The following is a 7022-nucleotide window of genomic DNA, read 5'->3' as shown; positions in this document are numbered from 1 at the left end:
TGCCTGTTTTTCATAAAACACTTTCCAATATTTTATTAATTAAATATAATTGTCAATACAAACGTTATTGTTAGTTTCTCACGACTAATAATACATTAAGGCTTTTAATGCTTGATTTACATTACTCATGCCTTTGCCAGCATGCCAATAAACATCTTGCATTTAATTGCCTCAATTTATCATGCTATGCTTCCATTGATGTCCTAATTTCATGGAATCGCGACCATGTGTTAACGACATTATTCTTTATTTTGGCATGATTCTTACTTATACTGCCCTCTCCCTTGCTCTATCCCTTTGACTTCATGTCCCTTTCCTTTCTCCCTTTTTTAGGATGGCCACCAAAAAGGGTAAAGAGAAAGCCTCTAACAAGCCATTGGCGAAGAGCGAAATGACAGGAGCACCAGCTGAGGAACCACAATACCCGCCCACCTGCACAGCTTTGCATGCACCGAGGATGGTGCACTCTTTAAGTGTGGGGAGGTCGATACCGATCTCCGTGGTTAGTCACCTTCTCCTTAACACCAATTGTTGTTTTTCATTGTTGTATTTGCATGTCTGATTGCATGCTTGTTTGATTTTGTGCATATATTACCATTACTTGGTTAAAGTAACATTTTCTTTTTCAAGAAACTTTTTATAGTATTTCACTAATTTAAATTAAAAACTTTTTGAAAAACTTGTTTGAAGAAATATTATTTTGGAATATGATTTAGAGCTCGAACACACAAAACCAGTGAGATTTTGAGCCTACTTGATTGGTTGCATATTACCAACCAATATTTTATTTTTGGTGTTTTCTCTCTAAAATTGTGATCTTTGTCTTGCTTAATTCTATATTTCCATTATTTGATGTATGCATGCACTTATATGATTGAGGCCTTGTTTCACTGAGCTTATATACCCATATGGCCTTACCTTTCATTATCCTTTGCAAACCAATGTTGAGCCATTTTACCCCCTTTGTTCTTTACTTTAGCACATCATTAACTCTAAGCAAAAAATAATAATGTCCTTAATTTGAATCCTTGATTAGCTTAGACTAATGAAAGCGCTCATAAATTAAGTGTGGGGAAAGTGGGTTTGGAAACGTTTGGTTTGAGAATTGAGTATGTTAGACTTTGTGTGAAAATATGAAAAATGTTAAGAACATGTTTATGCATTCAATACCTTAATCATATGCATTGAAAAAAAAAGTGAAAAAGAAAAAAAGTGAAAAAGAAAAGAAAAAGGAACAGAAAAATAAAAAGGGGACAAAATGCCCCAAAGTGAATGGTGAAATCAATGCATATGAGTTGTACTTAAATTTAGGATGCATGAATATGTGGTAAACATAGTTAATGGACAGTTAGATCTTGTATTGTGATTATATGGATTGTCTTAAGTTAGGTGGGAAAAGTTTATGTTAATTAAGGATTCAGATTTTAGTCCACTTGGCCAAATACAATCCTACATTGACCCTAACCCCATTACAACCCTTAAAAGACCTCTTGATTTGTGTATTGGTGCATTAATTTTTTGTTGATAGTTAGATGAAGAGCAAGTTAAAGAAAGCAAGATTAGTAGAGAATTGAGAGAATTGACCCTAAATACTTGAGAGTTAGAATGATATACACTACCAGTAAGGGTTCAGTGCTTAATTCTATGTTCCCTGCTTTCATGAGCTATCTTCTTCTTGCACGTTATTTGTATTGTATTTTGTGATTTGAATTAGTAAAATCCAGTTCATATTAGTTCTTGAAAGATTTATTTACTTTTTTACCGAGTAGGTAGAATCATTTTAGCATGTAATTGCATTCACATTCATAGGTTGTCTTGCATGAGTCCTGCTTTTTTCAACTCATTTATTTTGTCTCCTTGAGCTTAGCACGAGGACATGCTAATGTTTAAGTGTGGGGAGGTTGATAAACCACTATTTTATGGTTTATATTGTGTTTAGTTGAGTGGTTTTATCAAGCTTTTCACCCACTTATTCATATGATCTGCATGATTTTTCAATTCCTTCCTAGTTTAGTTCTATGATTGAAAACTTGCTTCTTAGAGATCTTTTTATTCTGTATTTTAATTTCCCTTTATACCATTCGATGACGTGATTCGTGTGTTAAGTGTTTCAGGCTTCATAGGGCAGGAACGGCTTAGAGAATGAAGAGGAAGCTTGCAAAAAGGGAAGGAGCACAAGAAATAAAAGAGACAACCAGCGAACAGCGAAGCGCACGCATGGCTGACGCGTAATCGGACAAAATCACAGCGACGCGTACGCGTGATTGATGCGTACGTGTGGATTGGAGTTCGCACAAATGACGCGAGCGCATGCCTGACGCGTACGCGTGGAGCGGAAATCGCTGATGATGCGTACGCGTGACTGACGCGTACGCGTGACCTACGCGATCTGCAGAAATTACAGAATATGCTGGAGACAGTTTCGGGCCGCATTTTGACCCAGATTTTGGCCCAGAAACACAGATTAAAGTCAGGGAACATGCAGAGACTCAGGACATACTTCAGATCAGATCATAATTTATTTTTCATAATTTTAGATGTAGCTTTTAGAGAGAGAGGCTCTCTCCTCTCTCTTAAGATTCAGGATTAGGATTCCTCTTAAAGAATTTACGATTTCGACTCTTCACCAGGTTCAATATTCCTTTTACTTTACATTTCTCTTTTACTTTCAAATGCTTTAATGCTTGTATTACTTATGTTGCCTATTTGGCTTATGAACTTTTCCATGTTGGGATTGATTTTCTTAATTAATATAATTTGAGGTATTTCAGACTCATGATTGCTTTTCCTTATTTTTAATTTAGATTATTTACTATTGGCTTTGGTTGATTAATTGGTGACTCTTGAGTTATCAAACTCATCGTGATTGATAATTATTATTCTTGCTGATTAATTTAGATTCCTATAACTCTAGTCTTTCCTCAAGAAGTTGACTAGGACTTTAGGTATTAAATTAATTTGTCCACTTTGACCTTCATAGTTAGAGGTTGACTTAGTGGGTGCAACAGTATAATTCTCATCAACATTGATAAGGATAACTAGGATAGGACTTCCAATTTTTATACCTTGCCAAAAGTTTTATCAATTATTAATTTCTTAATTTTTGCAAACCATTTCTCTCATTCAAAACCTTTTCAAACCCAAACACTGTTTTCCATAACCAATAATAAAGCAAACTTCCCTGCAATTCCTTGAGAAGACGACCCGAGGTTTGAATACTTCGGTTTATCAATTATATTGGGTTTGTTACTTGTGACAACCAAATGTTTGTAAGAAAGGTTGATTGCTTGGTTTAGAAACTATACTTACAACGAGAATTTATTATAACTTCTCAACCAACAATTCTTCAGTTCTTCAGGCTTCCCTTTGTAGAGTTGGCCAATAAAATCCTGCCCGAAGTACTTTTTTGGTAAGTGCTTGCGCTCCAAGGTGATTGCCACAAATGCCACTGTGTACTTCTTCCAGAACTTCCTTTGTGTTAGAAGTCGGTACGCCTTTTAACAATGGTATTGAAATCCCTCTTTTGTATAGAGTATTGTTTATGATAGTGGAGTATTGTACCTCCCGTTTCAACCTCTTTGCCTTCTTTTCCTCTGTGGGGAGTGCTTCTGTTTTGAGGTAGTTAATTATGGGAGTCATCCATCCTTGATCCTGACCTGTTATGGCCAGGATTTTTTCTTCTTCCGAGATTGATGGATTCTACAGAATTTCTTGGATAAGGCTTCTATTGTTGCCCCTTGGTTTGGTGCTGGCTAGTTTTGAGAGTGCGTCTGCTCGGGCATTCTGTTCTCGGGGTATGTGATAGATCTCATATTCTCCGAATTGTCCGAGCTATTTTTTGGTTTTGTCCAAGTACTTTTTCATGGCGGGATCTTTGGCTTGGTAGCTTCCTGCTATTTGTGAAGTGACTACCTGTAAGTCGCTGAAGATGATAAGCTTTTGAGCTCCAGCCTCCCTAGCCAGCTTCAAACCAGCCAGCAGTGCCTCATATTCCGCTTGATTGTTTGAGGCGGAGAACCCGAATTTGAGGGAGAGTTTGATTTGGGTTCCTTGGTCGCTTTCAATTATCACACCCACGCCGCTTCCAGTTTTATTTGAGGAACCGTCCACATAGAGATTCCATTATGTGGGGATTTCTGGTGTGTCTGTAAATTCTGCGATGAAGTCGGCCAGATATTGTGATTTGATGGTTGTCCGGGCTTCGTATTGAAGATCAAATTCGGACAACTCGACTGCCCATTGCAAGATTCTGCCCGCTAGGTCTATTTTCTGTAAAATCCCTTTTATGGGCTGGTTGGTCCGAACCTTAATAGTGTGGGCTTGGAGGTATGGACGAAGCCGCCGAGATGTTAGTATGAGAGCGTAGGCAAATTTTTCTATTTTTTGGTAGTTCAGCTCGGATCCTTGTAATGCTTTACTGATGAAGTATACGGGTCGTAGCCCCATGTTGTCTTCTCGGACTAGTTCTGAGGCTATTGCACGATTTCCTACTGTGAGATACAATATGAGTGGTTCTTCTTTCTGTGGCTGAGTTAGGATAGGTGGCTGTCCCAGGAACCTTTTGAAATCTTGGAAGGCTTGCTCATTCTCCGTTGTCCATTCAAACTTCTTTCCCTTCCTTAGAGTGGCGTAGAAGGGAAGAGATCTTATTGCAGATCCGGCTAGAAATCTAGACAAGGCTGCCAATTTCCCGTTGAGTTATTGTACAACTTTGACACAAGTCGGACTCTTCATGTCGAGTATGGCCCGACATTTATTTGGGTTTGCTTCGATTCCTCTCTGTGTGAGCATAAAACCCAAGAATTTTCCAGCTTCTACTGAGAATGTGCATTTTGCGGGATTGAGTCGCATGCCATGCCGACTTATAGTGTCGAATACTTGGGTCAGGTTGGACAATAGCGTTTCTTCATTTTGTGTCTTTATTAGCATGTCGTCCACGTAGACTTCCATGATTTTTTCGATGTGATCCGAAAAGACCTTATTCATTAATCTCTGATAAGTAGCTCCCACATTTTTAAGACCGAAAGGCATGACGACGTAGCAGTAGTTCGCTTTTGGGGTTAAGAAGGAAGTTTTTTCTTGGTCGGGTGGATACATTGGGATATGCGTCCATGAACGAGAGGTATTTATATCCGGAGGAAGCATTTACCAGAGCGTCGATACTTGGGAGTGGATAAGGACCTTTTGGACAGGCTTTGTTGAGATCAGTGTAGTCGGTGCACATTCGCCAATTCCCATTTGACTTTTTTACCAAGACGACATTAGCCAGCCATAGTGGGTATTTGACTTCTCTTATGAACCCTACCTCCAGTAGAGCGTGTACCTACTCTTCCACAGCTTGGAAGTGTTCTGGTCTGAGCTTTCTACGCCTCTATTGTACTGGCCGAGATCCTGGGTAGACTAATAACTTATGACACATTAGCTTGGGGTCTATGCCTGACATGTCTGCGGCCTTCCATGCAAAGAGATCGACGTTGTTTTGCAAGAACTGTATGAGTGACTCTTTTATGTCTCCTTTTAGGATTGTACCGATATTGGTCGTTTGATCCGGGGTGTTCCCGATCTGGACTCTTTCTATTTCACCTTCGAGTTGTGGGCAAAGTTCTTCCCGCCTCTATACTCCATCGAGCTCGATTGTGAGGAATTCTTCTCCTCTGCCTCTGAGGTTTAGACTTTCATGGTAACAGCGGCGTGCCGTCTTCTGGTCTGCTTTTATTGTAGCTATCCCTTCTGCAGTTGGGAATTTCATACATAGATGTGGGGTCGAGACTATCGCGCCGAGCTGATTCAGTGTTGTTCGGCCTATTAAGGCATTATAGGCTGAACTTACGTCGACCACAATGTAATCTATCTTGAGTGTTCTTGACTGGTTTACTTTTCTGAAGGTTGTATGCAGCGAGATATATCCAAGCGGTTAAACCGGGGTGTCTCCTAGTCCGAACAGGCTATTCGGATATGCTCTGAGTTCTTTTTCTTCCAAGCTGAGCTTGTCGAAGGCAGTCTTGAACAAGATGTTGGCGGAGCTCCCTTGGTCTATCAGTGTGCGGTGGAGATTTGCATTCGCCAGTATAACAGTGATGACCATGGGATCATCGTGTCCTGAGATTGTACCGGATACGTCTTCTTTGGTGAAAGTAATCACGGGGATGTTGGGTGCTTCCTCCTTCCCCTCGACATGATATACTTCTTTAAGATATCTTTTGCGAGATGATTTGGAGACTCCTCCTCCCACAAATCCGCCGTGTATCATGTGAACGTGTCTTTTTGGTGTACGAGGTGACCGCTCGGTTCGTCCGACATCTTCTTCCCTTATTCTTTTTCTTTGCTTATCGTCACGGGTGGCCAGATACCGATCTAGTTTCTCTTCTCTTACTAGCTTTTCTATGACATTTTTTAAGTCAAAACATTCATTGATGGAATGCCCGCAGATTCGATGATATTTACAATATTCGCCCCGATTTCCTCCTCCTTTTTTGCCTTTGAGTGGTCAGACTGGAGGTATTTTTCAGTGTGGCAAACCTCTCTATAGACATCCACAAGGGACACCCGAAGAGGGGTGTAATTGTGGTACTTTTTGATTTTTTCTCCATGTCAATCTTCCTTCTTTTTGGACTCTTTGTGCTTATCCCGGGAGGTGAATCCGGATTTTGAGGTCTCTCGTAGTCGAGAGTTTTCCTCCATGTTGATGTACTTCTCTGCTCGTTCTTGCACTTTGTTTAGGGATGCGGGGTATTTTTTCGATATAGATTGGCTAAAAGGTCCCTCTCGTAAGCCATTGATGAGGTTCATAATGGCAAGCTCTGTTGGTAGGCTCTGTATGTCCAGGCATGTTTTGTTGAATCTTTCCATGTAGTTGCGAAGACTTTCCTGTTCTCCTTGCCTGATTCCTAATAGACTTGGGGCGTGCTTAGCCTTGTCTCTTTGGATGGAGAATCTGGCCAAAAACTTCTTGGCCACGTCATTGAAACTCGAGATGGACCTAGGAGGTAAATTGTCGAACCATCTAATTGCTATTTTTGTTA

This window comes from Arachis hypogaea, chromosome 2 (genome assembly GCF_003086295.3).
Source record: "Arachis hypogaea cultivar Tifrunner chromosome 2, arahy.Tifrunner.gnm2.J5K5, whole genome shotgun sequence".
NCBI classification, from domain to species: domain Eukaryota; kingdom Viridiplantae; phylum Streptophyta; class Magnoliopsida; order Fabales; family Fabaceae; genus Arachis; species Arachis hypogaea.
This window is presented reverse-complemented; position numbering follows the sequence as displayed.